The sequence below is a fragment of the Colius striatus genome, chromosome 15 (assembly GCF_028858725.1).
Source record: "Colius striatus isolate bColStr4 chromosome 15, bColStr4.1.hap1, whole genome shotgun sequence".
In the NCBI taxonomy this organism is placed as follows: domain Eukaryota; kingdom Metazoa; phylum Chordata; class Aves; order Coliiformes; family Coliidae; genus Colius; species Colius striatus.
Window position 1 is genome coordinate 18,010,284 of NC_084773.1, and position 17,392 is coordinate 18,027,675.

General features: G+C 41.1%; 1 protein-coding gene across 6 annotated transcripts in view; it reads right to left on the reverse strand.

Annotated features, from left to right (window-relative positions):
- Positions 1–17,392, reverse strand: part of FOXP1 (forkhead box P1) — a 410,233-nt gene that overhangs the window by 210,859 nt on the left and 181,982 nt on the right. For all 6 annotated transcript variants that reach the window (XM_062008078.1, XM_062008074.1, XM_062008073.1 and 3 more), the window contains one exon: positions 11,090–11,155. The gene's annotated coding sequence lies outside the window, so the exon portion shown is untranslated. The remainder of the gene's footprint in view (positions 1–11,089; positions 11,156–17,392) is intronic.

The window sequence follows — 17,392 nt, forward strand, 5'->3', positions numbered from 1 at the left end:
AGGCTTGTACATTACTTGAGATGCTGGAATAGTTGTACCACTGGCCTAGCTTTCTGTTGGAGGTGTGCTTGTTCCTGTATGGTGTTCTTAACACTTGCTAAATTCAGAAGGCGAAAGGAGAAAGTGGTTCATGAGGCATGAGGAAGGCAGTCCATCCTTCTGAGTCATTCACCCATGGTCTCAAATCTCCCCAGCTTCTCAATGGGTAAAACCTGAGGATCAGACTATTCCTTGAAAGCATTTTATGTCCACTTTCAAACACAAATACTTTCTGTTGCTCAGATTTGTACCAATAATTTAGAGTTCACCAGCTATTACATCCTATAATCTAACCCTTCAGACCCTGCTTTATTTCTTTTTACTGTTACTGTTCACTGCCGTTTCCATTCACCTTTGAAGATGCCCATTCTAACTTTTTTTTTTTTTGCAATAAATGGTATTTTGATACCCTACAGAAACTCTACATCCAATACTGATTACTGTTATTTCCATTATCATAGGCTGAACTAGTTAGATTGTAAGAGCAAATTGAAGAGCTGGCTTCCATATTCTGGTCCTTTAGAGGAAGGATGCAACTACTCTCTGTAACAAGGAAGATGCTGATGCAGAACCAAACAAATGCCCTAAAAATGGTCATTTCTCTAGCACAGTTAAATAAAGAAAATACAGTAAACTCCTTTGCATGCAGAGGAAAAAAAATCAATATAGATTCTATTCAGGCAACAAAAATTATAGCATGTCGCTTTACATATGCACATACTCTTCATTTAAGGTGGAGTTTCTCCAGCTAACCTCTGAACACCCAGCTTTGTAACGTGTACCTCTTTATAGCACTCAGCAATCTTTACTTGACATTAGTACTAAACAATATTCATTAAGAGCGTAACACTAAAGTGCAACATGTAAGTAAATCAAACTCTCAATGCTCTATTTTACAAATTTCATGGGCCGCTGGGGATAATTAAAAGGGTAATTATATAAAGTTGGTGCAGTTTTGAGACTCAAATGACATTTTCTGCTTTAAAGCACTTGATAATCTGGTGTTTTTCTACTAAGACAGTTGTTCTGTACTTTTATGGGCAAGCAGTATAAACAAACAAGAACTGGCTTTTAAGGTATTTCAATTCTTCTTTCTCTCTCTTCCCCCACCCCTTTGTTTTTCTTTCAACAGTGATTCCTAAAAGTCCTATATTAAGGTATCAAGGAAAACGAGACCTTTTAAGCAAAAAAATTCCATCACTGATCACCATAAAATAGCACTGAGCCTCAAGGCTGCTTCCAACCGTAGCTCTGAACAAAAATGGTATTGCTTTGGGTGTTTACAGCGCTGGAGTGCTGTTTGGTTTGTCACTGTGTTTAACCACTGCTCTAAAGCTAGCAAAGTACATTACTGGTAGTAACAGCTCATGAAAAATACAGCGAAGAAACTGCTAGTGGCAGAAGCATTTAACTTTCTTGTTAGCAGCCTCCCCCATGTGGCACTTTAGCACCAGCAAGTTGTTTATTATGTTCTGTGCCAGGCAAAACTGATTAAATGGGGCTCTTAAGAATCAAAGCGTTATAAATTCATGGAAATACAGCAAGCAATAAATTCCATGGAATTAAAAGCTTACTAGTGCTATTAGCATTTCAGGGTGTTTGCATTGTTAATAGTGATGTGCAAAAATGATGTTCCTGTAAGACAAGGCAAACCAACAGAACGTATGCTTTAGCTGCTACATTTTCACACAATGTCATCATTACTTGTAATTTTTTTCCTCCCAAAAAACTAAAACACTCGTTAATGTTTTAAAGAAAAAATGCCAACCAAAGGGCTACAGAACAAAGATTTACATCCCTAGTAAAAGAAAGGTATTCTACACAAAACACACTGCTGTCATGACTCTCTGAAAGAGCTGGAGATGGATACCCCCAAAGCAGAGGTGTGCCCTGGCTGTGGGGAGGAGGGAGTAGGGTAAGGCACAGGGTGACTTTGCCGACATCACAGGCACACGTTACAACACAACTTGCTAACAACTTAGTAAGTAAACTGGATGCATAGCAATTCTTAATACCAAAAAGAAAAGGTAATCTAGGCTGACCTAGTGGTCAGTAAATCTGTCAACAGCTTCCTAAAGAGACATCTTTACTCCCAGACACTCTATCATCATTCCAGGGGAGTGACTCTGGTGGCAGGTGACTAACTTCTCCATCATTACTACAGAGCTCCATGTGAAGCCCTATCACCAAGCCAGAATTAGGCCCTCTCATATGCCCAACCTGCTTGCAGGTAGCTGGATAGGTTTGTAAATGGAATTCCTTTCAAGCAGAAACTTGGTAAAGAAGCCACTTCAGGTATGTGGCTGGGCAGGAGAGGAATGGGACACGCTTTCCAAAACTGCAGAGGAGTTTGAGGCCTCGAGGAGTTTTGTTTGTTCTTGTTTTGGGTGTTTTGTGGGGTTTTTAGAGTTTGGGGTTTTTTTTAATTTATACCTTTCTGAGCTGCTTGAGCACACAGCAGCCAGATAACCTGACCTGCAGTGTCCCTCTGGGGTGAAAAGGGCACATCTATCTCTCCTTGCAGAAGGGAAAATCAAATCACAGCCTTGTTGCCACAGTTAAGGTTTGACATAGGATAAAGAGCATATTCTAGATGGTACATCATGCCCAGCTGGCAATGTACAAAGTCAAGAAAAGCCAGGAAAGCTTTGTCCAGAACAAACAGTACCTATGCCACGCATTGAGTCAGCTGCAGAGATAGGAAATGAACCCCCAAATCTCGACTCTTGGACCTAGGCTCTGCACAAAGCACACCTTAACAGCAAAAACCCCCTCCAAAGATTGAGGGGGCTGACATTTTGTTTGCCTCGAGCAAAACAAAACAAAGCAGTAGGGTTTAAACTGCTGAGAGGCACGTTGCCTTTTTTGATGTATGCATGTCCTGGCAGTCACACATCTGCATCAGGAGAGAAATAGCCCAGGTTTTTTTGGCAGTTATTTAGTCCTTTTCATCTCCAAGTTGAGAATACACTGCCATTGAACCTTTGCAGCTCTGGGTTCTGCATATAAAAAGCAGCTGCTGAATACATGCAGGGAGCTAGGGCTTTTTCTTAATGTTTGAACAGTTCCAAGTTCAAACCCATTAAAGTCCAGGTCACACCAGGATCATGTCACTATTAATGCATCCAGTTACACGCTGAGGGAAACCCAATATAAAACTATGATAAACTCTAGTTCTCCCGTGGAGATATACTATGGTCTTAGCCAGGTGATGCCACAGATCACTCTGCACGGCCGGTGACCAGATGGGATGTCAATGTTAGAGGACAAAAATCTTTGAAAGTCTCTTTACAGTTATATTTAAAAAGAAGGTCTCCTCAAATGTCCACAAAGCTTGTTTGGACACTTTTCATCCCCTTCTCTTGGCAGAAGAGCTTCTTCTTCCACCGATGCCAATGCCATCTCCTACACATCACAGGTTTCCACACAACCTCCTCCCACACCACCCGCAGCTCACCCTCTGCTGTGCTTCGTAAAGGCACTGGGGCTGAGCGTGATGAAGACTCAGCCCAGACTCTCTGTTTAATTACATGAATACTAATCCAGATAATTTTCAGTTTTAAATAATATTTTGGCTAATTAATACCTCCCCCCCCCCCCCAAAACATGTATTTATCTGCTGTGAAATCAAAGGCAGAAATGAATTGTTTTAAAAGACAGCAGAGAGTAAATAACAAGTTTGGAACCTTGCAGCCTTACCCTGGCAATTTGTCTCATATAATTGACTCAGCAGACATGCTTACAATTTCTCAGAACTTTTACAAGACCTCCTGTGGGCTTACTTTAACGTTCTCCAAAACTGAGCTCAGAGCTTTGAACACTCTAAGCAAGTAGCACCAGAAGCACTCTCCTCTCCCAAAACAAACAAACAAACAATAAAAGCCCACCTTGTTTTGCCTCGCTTGCCGTCAGATCTTAAAGAGGAAGAAAGACTCAATAGATTTTGCACTTTTCTAAGAAATACTTTTTCTGTTCTTTTCTATTTTTAACAATGTTCAATTTTCATTCAATAAAGCTATAAAGCCAAATTTCCCCAATAAACATCCTTCCCAATGACTGGAATAAAACTGCAGAAGGGTGACAGCAACAGAGCAAACACAAACTGCAAAAGTAACTGCATGGCATTTTTTCCAACTAAAATGGGGTTTAAAAAAAATCTCCCACCCTCAAAAGGAAATGGTCCAATTGCCTATATTATTGATTTATGCTGCTGTTGGCTTTTCAGTGTAGTACTTTCTAAAATCTTTATAGACAATCACTAATGTCACGACCACGTACCACTGTTTCATTGGTGGAAGTGCCCCAGTAGCAGGAAATGCTGTGCCCTTCCACAGACATTTCCTTCCATCGGGGGGATCCACAAACCCTTCCCATGTCAGAGGATTAAATAAAACATTGGGATTATAGCTAATAGGGGCAAACACTGGGGCTATCAAGAATAACAGAAAAGGTATGACAGAAGAAGAAAGTAGAGCTATAAATTAAAAGATGCCAGGGTTCTTTCTGTGATTTTTAACAGAGGATAACAATTCTACTTTAAAAAAGCACAGGAGATTATCATATATTTTCCAAATCTATTTTGAAAAGCTGTATCATAAGCTACTGATACTAATGGTTTGCAGTGGAAATGACGACAGCCTTAGTTACAAATGTCCAAATGTTTGTGCTACCCTGCTATAAAAATAAACAGTGAGCTCAGAGTCAGAAATGACCCTTTTGAGCCATTAAGCAGTATTACACAAAACACACTGAGAAGTATACGGTCAGCAGAGGTGGGAGAGCCCCAAATTAAAATTCACAGGTTGCACTGGGAGAAACACTTAGCAATTAAACATCTTGGAGGTGGCGTCTGAAGTTCCTGCCATTAGCAGCAGTGAAAAATGCTTTCATATGTTGCACCGAGAAATATGGGCAGGCAATCAAGGCCAAAAACTTTATCTTGTTTTGTTTTTTGGGTTTTTTTTTAATGCCTAGGCTTTAGTGCAAGCTACCAAATAAAAAGGGTGGCCTCCCCTCCTGTAATACCCACTGACATCACTGGTCTTTTAACATTGCCCCTGTAAAATACGGTTGCTACCACTGCAGGAGAACTTTAGTATGCCGGAAGGTACATTTCTGGTGTGGTAGAAGGCAACAGGCAATGACCTAAGAGATGACCAAATAAAATATGAAGTATGCAATAAAAATCTATTTCTGGTGTCATTTTCTTACATCTCCAGATTTTATAATACAGGAGAAAGCGCTGTCTTTGCAATTGGAGCTTTCTAAAGGCAGGTTTTAAGCCTGCAAATCATCACGTGGCTCTTTGCCCTTGTGTTGAGCAGCAGGCACGGCTATGAGAGGCCAATGGACAGTAGTGCCAAGCAGCAACCCCCATCAGCCTGTTCACACTACCCAGCAGTGATCACTCTTGGGTCCACTGGCCCAGCACCATAACGTGCACAAGGGCAAGCCACAGCACATCTCTCGACTCAGAGTTAAGTCATTTGTCTGCTTCAGAAGGAAATCTCAAAACTGAATCACCTTTGTGTTTGAGGCTGACCATGAGTTCAGGCTACCTTACCTGGAGCCCATGCCTGCATTCTGGAGCAATGAGAATGGATGGTGTTCCTAACTGGGCCGTTCTGACTCCATTCCTCATCCAAGCTCTGGTAAAATGCAGCATGTTGTAATGTATTTATCCACCTTGGCTGGAAGAACCAGCATGAAAACTGCATAGTCTGCATTGCATGGTGTATTATGAGCTGTTCTTAGGCCAAGTTAGAAGGCGAACACAGTGATGTACCTGTTGAACATAAGTCCATAGCAAAGCTACAATCCCAGTATAAGAGCGCAGAGGCTGCTCATGGATCACTGATGGCAAAAGATCAGGCTCCCTCTTTCTGAAAACAGCTTTTACAGCACCTTTTCCCAAATGGCTCAGGATGATGAGTACAACCAACTTCAACAGCACTACCCATCGCTGCAACAACAAAAAAGCCCTCGCAGACACAGCAGTGCCTAGCACGGGATGTCGTGTCTCCCTCTTGGGATGCACATGGCTTAAATTTTCTCATACACAGAAGGCTGGTGGGAGGATTCAAACACCTCCCTGTGACAGGGATGCTGCAGCCCAGAGCTCCAAGATGGCACTTGCCAGTATGGTCATTTTTGCACACTACTCATTAGATGAGGAAGGTTGGGCCTCCTCTGACAACAGCTTCATTTAATGGGCCTCATATTGCTTTTAGCAACAGGTGAACATCGGTGCACCTTTTGTGGCTGCTTAATCAACCTCCACATTTTGGGCCATTTTCATTACATGCAACTGTGTTTAATCTGTGGGAACAGATTAGGCTAGTGCTTCCCAAATCTAGAGGTGTGCACAAACCACTCAGCCTCGTGCCGCATGTTTTTCACAGATCCGATATAGATGATGGTACTCTCAACACATGTTAAGTAATACAAATCAGCACTTGCATTTTCAAGCAGATGATATCAAAAAACCTACTTTACAGTAAGAGGGTGAGGGAGCCCTGGCACAGGCTTGCCCAAGGGGGTTGTGGAGTCTCCTCTAGAGCTCTTCAAAACCCACCTGGATGCATTCCTGTGTGACCTGATCTAGGTGGACCTGCTTTGACAGGAGGGTTGGACTGGTTGATCTCTAAAGGTCCCTTCCAACCCCCACCATTCTGTGATTCGATGACTTACCTAAAATAATGGAAGAAACACTGGATTATGCAAAATACTGGCCACATCTTGCTCACATTAGTAGTCTTCATGAAGACCAGAAGGGTTTGGTCCAAAAGTGTCAGATAAGAGGATCAAAACCTGCTAATGATTATCTTAAAGCCGAGAAGTGTATTTTTCTACCAATCCACTTGAAGATTTATAATATATTAAGGAACAGTAAGAAGAAGTAAAAGAAGAAAAGCTAAATGGGCCAAAAGCAAACAATAGAAACATGTTCTCTTGAGATTGCTAATGCTGTCAGACAATAGCACAGAAAGAACTCCTCTGATAGATCTTTGAAGTCTTCAACACAGCATGCCAGTGGTCCATGTTAATGAGATTTGCTCAGATACTTCTTAAATTATTCCAAAATGTCTTAATCTGTTTTCTACACCCTTCTTGACCCAATTGCTTCAAGAAAAGTCACAACTTCACCCATTTCTGGATCAAACTATTCACCCAAGTAGGTGAGGTCTTCAACTAGTCTGTGTTTCCAAAGACTTGCACACAACCTTTTTAGTGTTTACCCCAGAACATACAGGTAACATTGTCATTTCTGTTGCCAGAGATTACAGAAACACTTTGCACTGCGCTGTACACCTTTCCATTTCAGCAACTCCAATGTCTTAACAAGCAGGACATTACGACGTCTCCTAACAATCCCAAGGGAAAGAAATTCAGTCTCAGATGGTAATAGCTCTAGCTACAGGAGTACTACCCCATCAGCAAGTGAGCATCATGCATCAACAGGGGCCTCTCAGATCCCTGTTTCTTGCTTGAGGTGATGCAAACAACTCAATGCAAAATGCTTCCAGTACAACTTTGTAATTTGGGCCTGCTGCAGAGGAAACATTGGAGAAAATATCCAACAATAAGGTTGTCTTTTCCACTATAGGCTTTTGAGCCTTTCAAAAGAGAAACTTCCCTGAAAAGTTTGTTTCAGAGTTTTGACTTTGCCTGGAGTTTCTCCTGCTACAGCCAGCACAGACATAGCACAGCGACATGCCACCACACTTTGGGAGCTCCGTCTCTTCCTGATGAAACAAAATGGTGAGAATACTGGGAAAAAAATACAATTATTTTTTTGTTTGTCCCAGAAGCACTTTGTTTTACACATAGACAAACTGAACAATCTGGTTCTTGTACTGAGCTTAGGAAAATAAATCCTTCTGACTTTCTTCTGGCTTGAGTTAAAGCTCAAACCCCTAGATTTATCTGTTGATCATCTCATTTGGTTCTGAGTTGCAGCAGGCAGCTTCTGTTTTATTATCAATATTTAATCAGCATTTAACTCTGACAAGCATTAAGATCTGAAATTTTAAACTAAGTACAACTTTTGTTAAATCCTTTGTGTTGATTTTTCCCCTCCCCATTAAAGGTTTTATAAAGGGTTCTATCTTTGCTGTCTTAAAAGTCTGTATGTGTCTTTTGTTATCAATAATGTACAACTTTAGTAGCATGTTTTGTACTTCTCAATTTTTCAGCATGCAAGCTATCCCTGATTTACAATGCTCACCCAATGGTGTTTGATTATCAAAAATGCTTTTCACATGCATTTAAACAAATGACTGCTCCTGGAAAACTAACACTATTGTCCACAGCTCTGTAAAAATACATTTCCCCTCCCTTCTCCCCAAATCAAACATTTAATATTCTTACTTTGAGGAAAAACTGGCATATAATTAGGCATTATGCCTAACAGTGCTACATACAAGAGAATGTAAACATCTTAATTCTGCAGGTTTAACCATCAAAGCCCCTTGTTGTATCTATTCTGTTATTTGTGACTCCATCCAGAGCTCTTTGGAGCTCACAGAAGAAAAACAAAGGAAGAAAGCAAACAAACCATGCAGTATATAAACCTATTTCCCCAGGTCTATGCTGGATCCCAGGCCCCTGGCCGAGGCCAGGCTCGCATGCAGCGCTGGGACGCCTGGGGCCACGCGGCTGCTCCTCAAGGAGCAGCGAGTCCTGCTCTGGAACTGCACTCAGCGGCTTAAGCGCTAACTCAGAAGATGGGATTTCACCTGAAATTAAGCTATCAATCAATTGAGCTCAAACTCAATCAACCAAACCCTTAACCTTCCCTGTTTCAGTGGCACTGCTCTAATTAGGACTCTATCACTATTTCCATTACTATCTCCTCTTCTCATGGTTTATTATCTCGGCAGTTTCAATTCTCACCCGGCTGAAATTTGACATCCAGTTTCTTGGACCACATATCATTCATTATAGCTTTATTTTATGAAATACTTTGCAAGATTATGCACCGATCCTGCAGCAAACGGGTTTTCATTGAAAATGGCACCTCCCTTCAGTGGACACTGGACAGAGGCAAACCTTCGCAGACAAACAAGTCCTAACGTTAAAGGACACGCAGGACTTAACTTTTCACCAAGTTGTGAATTTGCATGTGCTTGAACATGCATCTCGTTTGCACACACTACAACTGACCCATGGTCCTCCAGTCCTCAAGGTCTTCCCACTGAGCCTGGATCAACTTCTAAGACACAGAGCTTGGCTGAATCCTACTTACCTAAAGGTCTGCCCAGGGGTCTGGGATAATACTCAATAACCTAAAATACTCAGGAGATCACAGTGAAAAAAATTTAATGGTCTTTTCCAAAGATATATTCCATGAATCACTCAAACTACTTACTGCTGAAGTATGCATACCACAGGGTATGTCTGGCATCTGTGGTGTCCTAGTGGTAGCAATGCTAAGTATGTCTGCTTTTGGAGACACCACCTACAAACTTTAGGTGAGTCTAAAGATAGTGTTTTGCATTTATCACAGCCAAAATTCTGCATTTTCCTGGGTCACATAACATCATGGCCGTACATGAACTGTGGCTCCAAAGGAACCCCATTAATTGTGAGGCCCTCTGATGCACCTGGGGCTTAAATCTTTTTCCTTCTCCACACAAACTCAAAAGGAGAACTTTGCCACTGTGGGGCAATGAACCACTGTCTTCTTAAACAGCAGGATCTGCTGCTGCTTCTGTGCCTGAAATGCACACCTCATAGGCTCCACCATAAAAAAACAAACCCAACAAAATAGTAATATTCAAATCTTGAAGCTAGGCATATACCATACAGCTGACATACACCATTGACATGGCCAAGGACTGCAATATTCACTTGAACTTCATGAATTTCGTCCTCACCAAACAGATATTTTTGGCAACAAAGAACTGAAAAAACCCTACATCGTCCTCAGATCTACTTTAATTTAAAATAGAAGAGAACAGGGACATTTTTTTCCCCTTGAAGTACATTTTAATAAAATTAAAAATAAAAATAGCTCTAATTCACTCCAATGCATTTAGTCATTCTGTAGGATTCTAAGTTTAAAATGAAATCACCATTTTATATTCAAACAAGGTCAAGAGAACAGCACTAACGAGCACTGACATCACAGCGAACAGCAGCCACTGCTCAACGCTTACATCAGTGTTGCTTGTTGCTATGGTGCTTAACCGACTATTAATTTCTGAAAGAAGGTGATTATAAAGCAGCCATATGAACCTCAGTCAGATGACACCCTTCAGTACCAAACGCTGATCTGCTCTACTCTTCTGCAAGTTAATTCTGTGAATCACCACTTTTGTGATGTTAATACTCCTTTCCAACTTGAAACTTTGGACCAGAAGAGAAGCAAGGAGTTAATTTAGAGGCAAGGGACTTTCACATTGCTTTAAATAAAAATCATTTTGCAGAGAGTGATATTTTTTTCCTTTTCACTACACTCCAAAAGACTCAAAAGCATGTGTTTTAATTTTTGCAGTGATAATAAGCAATCAAACTGCTAAATTCTGCCTTCCTGCTCTGCTCGAGGTGCTGCTGTAATTCCAGGAGTGTCTCAGCTTGAGATGAAGCAGTGCTGAAGCTGATTTGACCATTTCCCAGGGAGTTGCCCACAAAGAGGACTCTGCTGTGTGGCTGTGAAGCTGCAACTCCTAGCCCATGAATGCTGGGCCACGGACTCAGCCACGTGGCTCCCAAGACCAGCCAGAGCAGGGTCTTCCCATTTGTACATAGGCTCTATCCAGTTACCAAGCAGTCTTCTCAGAACACAGCTGAAAGCCAAGAAGTGCATCTTCGTGGCCTTGCTCCTAAAATTCAACTAGACATCTAAACCCTCAGTCTCCCAGGCAAAACATAGGTTTAAAGCATAGCAGTGGCTCCAAAAGCCTCTCTCCCAGCCCAATGCTGCAATCCATGTTGCCAGAACAGCATTTACTCATACAACTAAGGCAGGCTCCTAGGGTTTGCAGGATCAGATCTCTCCTTCAGATATGCTTCAGAAATCGTGTGCAAAACAATATTTGGTATTTACCTTCTTCAGTTGCTCCTGTAAAGCAATCTTCAGTTACAACCACCCAAAAAGGTCACTCTTCTTACCCTGCAGAGAAAGAAGGTAACACACGTGACTGCAGGGTCAGTGTCAGCAACAACACCCAAAGCATTTTCATTGGCACTACATTTGCAAGTACAAACATAAATAAAGCTACAAATGAATCTAATCGTGTTTAATGGTGAATGACTTTCAGAGAGAGTTAATAAAAACAATCAAGTCACGGGACTGCTGCTTATCAGTACCAGTCAGTGTGAGGCTCTTCAGTTCAGCATGAACAACTTGATCTTTAGGAGAAAAAAACCAAACACAGAGATGAGACATCTTTGTTCTCCAGCATAAACTTTCTTACTCTTGATGTCTATCAATTTATTTGCAGTTTGACTAGTAGATGAGTTCAGTTCTTTGTTTCAGAAATCTAACTATTGGCTGAATGGGTTCTCTTTACTTAAGGCATTTTGAGACCATTTGTAACCACTGCTATTTTAGCTTCTGGATCCTTTCCTTTTTTTTTCTTATCCTTTTCCATAGAGACACAGTCCTAGATGAGATTTTAAAACTAGCTGCATTTTCCTAATTCAAAAAGTTGTTTACTGTCTTGGGATATCTTCTCGTTAAGCATTACCAAGAGCACACCAAGTATGCCAAGGTGGTAAGAACAGTGGGTATTGAAAAGAGAAATAATTAAAGTGTATCTTTATAAAAAGTAGGAGGGAGAAAACAGCACGTGTAGGGTTTTTTTTTACCCTGTATATTACTGCATCTTGTGTACTCTCTCTTATGCAAAAGAGTATGTAATCTTTTAAGAAACATGACAATCTGCCACTTTCTGTTCATGTAATTGGGATCAACATATGGTACAAGAGAAAGAAAAACATTTGTTTATTAATTTAGATCAAGTTACTAACTCAAACCACTAACAGCATTCAGAATTAATTCCACATCAGTAAAATTACAACATAATTTCACTGAAATGTTGATCTTCTGCTGCAGGGGTGCAGGATAATATGAACAAAGACAGAAAGAAATATGCAATAATTTGGTGACACAGATGACATCATACGAAACGGAAAGTCGGTGACATGTGGATGTGTAAGATACAGCTACGTGAAACTCTGCTTCATAAAATTCACACAGTGATGTGTAGTTTTGGGGGTGTTTGTGAAACTCATCAAGTGGTAAGTTATGTTATTTACATCAGTAGGTGAAGCTTTTTTTACTGAAGCAGTAAAATACCAACCTCTGGGAAAAAGAAAATCAGAAGCTTCATTAAGCTCTTTCAAAAGAAAATGTACTCATTTGCCATTTATTTTGGAAGGAAAAATGCTTTCACAATGAGAAAGAGGCATTGCTTCTTTACCATTGAAACCCAATTATTTTTAGCCAGGGAAAAAAAAAAGTTACCTTGAGATGAAATGAATATTGGTTTTATCTGTTGTTCACTGGCATTTTATTTTACTTTTTATGTTTTGAGAAGCTTGTCAGAGTTCTTGTCATGTGGTGCCAGAAAATCAGGGGCCAAAATTCATACATGTTTGCAGTGTAGGAAGCCTTTTGCTGGGGCACACGTATAAGACATTCCTGATTCTGCAAAGGACATAACACTACTCCATCATAATAGGTCAGGTCTCACCTTCCTGTGAGTATGTAAAACAATACATCTTTTATGTAAAATACATGACCTTTGACATACGATGTGCTCTTAGATTAGCAACAATAAAGGCTTCTATCCTGCCTTGCTGCCAGGGTTATCTTGGACTTGACACTTTTAAACCTCTTTTCATATTTGTCTGTTTCATAAATTTTCTAGGTATTTGGCAGTCAGATCCCTATTTTGGCAGTATTTTGCAAGCAGACTTCATTTCTACCCTGAGTCTTCATGATAGCAAATGAACTATCTTAAAATGTACTTTTTAAGGACACTGCAGAAAATTGCACGTTTGCATACAATGTGCATATGATCTCTCTGTTGGCAGCACCGTGAAAGGCAGGTGATGGCTTCTGAACACCTTTGTCACATCCAACCTGAACATGCTCCAAGGAAACTCAGTAACACCAGCCCATCGTCTATCCAGAGGGCTGAGGAGGACTTCACCTCTTCTCCTAAATTACTCCCCAGTTGAAATCCAGACCGCTTTCCTCTCTGGTTATCTAAATCTTGCTGTATCCTACCTGGCTTTAAAAAATTTGGATAACGTATCATTGATGTTAAAATGAGCAGCAGAGACAGCTGTTCCCACCTGCGAAAAATTCTCATTAATAGTCTTAAAAGTAGAGTATCTCAAAACACAGAAACACAAATACAGACTTTCCTCACGAAAATGTTTACATGGGTGAGGGAACTGATGTAGGCAACACACATTCCTTCCATCATGCTGTCTTTAAGATAAACACAAAGTACCATCAACACTGTAAGTGTGCATGTGGAACAAACAATGAAAAAAATCCCATCCTACCAAAGCAAGACGTCTCACTACACTCATATTTTCCCCAAAGGAGATGATTAAAATAGAAAACCAAACCACAAACAAACATCCACTTTGCGAGTGGCAGCGGTTTTGCCATCTCACAAGTGGAGGTCTCTAAGCACTCACGATGGCATCCTCTCAGCTCTACTGGCATCCCAGGCAGGGAAGGGTCAAGTCAACACTACTTGCCCTGCTCAGATTTTACCATGTATTGCTGAACATGTGAGATTTGTTCGCTGAGTGCCTCAGTTTACCCATCTGCAAAATGGTTAATTGCTTTTGTAAGACATGTTGAAATCCTTGGATAAAAAGATACTTTAAAAAACAGATATTTTGGGCAGGATTTTGGAAAGACAAAAAGATCTCAGCATGAGCAACTGCCATAACCTGTCCAGTTGACTTTGACAGAAAGCCTTCCTGTTGCTCTGGATCACGTCCTGCCAATTTACCTGGTACCAAGGGACCAGACAAAAAGATCAGAGGCTTTGCCATTATACCTGCTGTCAGGCTGGACCTTGGTAACTCTCTTGATCCCACAACACGTATTCAGTTTAGTGGTCTCATCCCTTCAGGGTATGGAGGTCGTTTCAGGGAGGCTGTAGGACGGAACCGTAACTCCAAAGGCAAAGCCAAATTTAACCAATGATATAAAGAACATGCAGAAACAGAGAGCACCACAGAATGAAAGTCGACTCAAAACAGTAACATTTTTACTAATATCTAAACTACAAGAGCCTTGGCTATAGCCAAAAATAGTTTAACCAAGACCTTGATCCCACACAAATTGGTTGTGAATAATCTTACATGGGGAAGGAGAATACCATTTGAGTTGCTCCCTGGCTCAGAATTACACATGTACTTTTTATTGCCAGAGTCCTAGCCTTGAGAAGGCTACAATTCATTACTGGAAACCTGAAGTAGCAAAGGAATTTCCCCTTCACTACCTAGAAAGCACATTAAAAAAAAAAAGAGAGAGAACACACACACACACAATAACACACAAAAAATTGTTTCTGATATTTAATTTCATTTCTTATATAAACAAGACCAGGTGAACTACATTTAACGTGTCTGATTAAAACATTTACTACAAGGCTTCCTGAAAGCTCTAAAATTTCAACATTTGTTCATCAAAATAGGCACTTCTGTGTAGTAATTTCTTCAGAATAAAGTGAACCATAACCATGTAATACAGGTGTTTCTTTCCTTTCAAAACTCCCTGAGTCACATTCAACTGCGGAGAGGCTGAAATATGAAATATCTCCTACTATTCACATAATTATTATTTTCCTGTCCTATGTGGGAAAAGATGCATTCAACAATTTTGTCAATTGTACATTTGTAAGAGGGGGAAAAAAAAAAACACCTGGTTTTCATTTTGTATTTTACTAATCCTGAAAACACAAGATGTACACTGATCATGATGAGCAACATCTGGTATCAGGCAGGCTTGTGAGCCCAATCCTGCACAGAGGTTACTTTTCTTACCCAGTACACTCAGTTGGGTTACTTTTACTAACACACACAAACGGTGTGCAGAATTGCTTTGCTGATGGTCAGTAGTTGTCCTCTTTATTGTACCTATTTTATTTCTAAAGAGGTATCCAGCAACCTAAAAAACGATAAACTGAGCTAAGTATTTTAAATAATCTGAGGGAGAGTTATTTTCTCTGACCATTATCACAGTGGCTACTTTTAATCGTGCAGCATGTATTAAATCTCAGGAGGCACAGTACAAGAGATTTTCTATACCAGGAGTCATTATCACCTCCTCAGAAGAAGTGAAATGCAGGTGAAGAGTAAAACTGCTACAGACTAAGTGCACTTCTTTCACCTTGCTTCAAAGAGGGGGAAATGGATTTGGTACAGGCCAAAACACAGGGATCTCAGTGCTCGCTTCCTTGCTGCTTCTCGGTGGAAGGAGGGAGCAAATCATACTGTATTTTCATTTTTCAGTCATTAGCAGGCTGTTCAGAATCTCTGGCTGACGCTTATTATTTATTCTAAACAGAAATGAAATAAAATAAAAATAAATATCAGCACGAGGACAAAGCTATGCACAGCACATTTTCCCCTTTCAAAATAATATTACCTTTCAAGTCCACCGTAACCTTGGGAAAGAATCACTCGGTGTAAGCCAATGCTATGAAACTAGCCACAATCCATTCCTCCCCCGCTTTTTAATAGCTCTTATAGGAAATATGGGTACAGTTAATAGACAAGTTAAGAACAGCTCGCTCCCAATACAGAATTTGAACTGCGACTGTAAGTCTTGCATCTTTTAATGATGGATTGGTTATTTGCCTCACACGAATTACTTTGCATAACAGAGCTGGCCCTCATTGAATTCATCAGACGTAAAGACCATAACACGTTCCCAGAAAGTATCAAACCTGTCAAATGCCCCATCAAATGATGAGAGGCCATCTCACTGAGCTGAGAGCCAGGAGATCAAACGCAGCCGCCTGTTTTGTACTCGCCAGATCTTCCCCGTTTCTTAAAATAACTCTCCGTGCCTCCACGCCAGCCTTAACCATTTTGTGTCTGTCTCTCCTCTCGAAACTTGACCTCACCTAATTAAGGTAACAAGAGGAATACCCCCTTCCCCGAGCGCGGCGGAGCCACCGCTGCAGGCGCAGGGCTGGCGGGATCGCTGGCTGCCATCTCTGCGGAGCCAAACCCACCACGACCCGTTACTTTTCGGGACTCCCACAACACTCGCGTAGGTCTGCCTGGCAAAGCGAGGTCCTCGGGAGCGGCTGACGGCTCTCCCGCAATTCGCCTAGCCGACTTTCCAGCATCCCCCGCCGTGACCTGGGCGCTGCCTCACACCGTGCCCCTCGGTTCCAAGCAGCCTCCGCTGCTCCCCCGCCCCGGCGCCCGCCCGCCCGGGCCCTCAGGCCGCGCCGCCGCCCCCGAGCCCGCCCCGGCCCTCCCGCCTCCCCTCGGCGCGGGCAGCGCCGCGGCCCGGACTCCTCTCTCTTCTTACCTGACAAGCAAGTGATACTCTTGGTCATGGTCATGTGAAAATATTTTCGAGGTATCCTTTAACAGCCTTTAAATATTGAAGCCTAAAAACAATATTTGCTGTTTTACCTTTGAAGCTTTAACAAAAGCTTTGTTTTAGCATTTACCTCGGTGTGCAATAAGAGTTAATAATCAAATCCGTCCCAACCCCCACAAATGTTAAACAAAAAGATAAAAGAAATGCAAATAGCTATTGTCATGGAAAGTTAAAGTACCTGTCTGTATTTTTAAGTGAAAACTATTATCTCTATCAATCAAAATTTAAGAATACAATAGCACTAATCACATAAGGTGCTTTGACTGAGGTACTTTTCCTCATAAAAAGTTTTTTTTTTTTAAACTGGTGCATAAAAGTAATACACTTACAATTAGATATGGTATTTGTAATTTTGTTATTAAAAACCCTCAGCAGTCTTATTGTTAATAAATGCCTCTGAGTCTGTAGGCTGATTTGTACCCAAGAAGACCAAAGTCCCTACATATTTTAATAAGGTTGGTGAAATTTTATTCAGATTCTCACACTTTCCAACATGTGGTGGAACAGCACACTCTTCTGTTTGAGAGGAGTTACTCAAACGAAGGAAATAGTTAATTGGTAACCAAAACTACTACTTCTGGCCTCGCTGCACATTTTCCACATTGCTCCAAACGCTGTCTGTACTACAACCGTCTGCTTTCAAGACATGCCCTTTGTCATCTTTTCTTTAATTTCTGATACCGATCCCCTCTCATCAGACTCTGACATCCTCCTAACACAGCTTACGCTACATGCACAGTCTATACTTTGTGC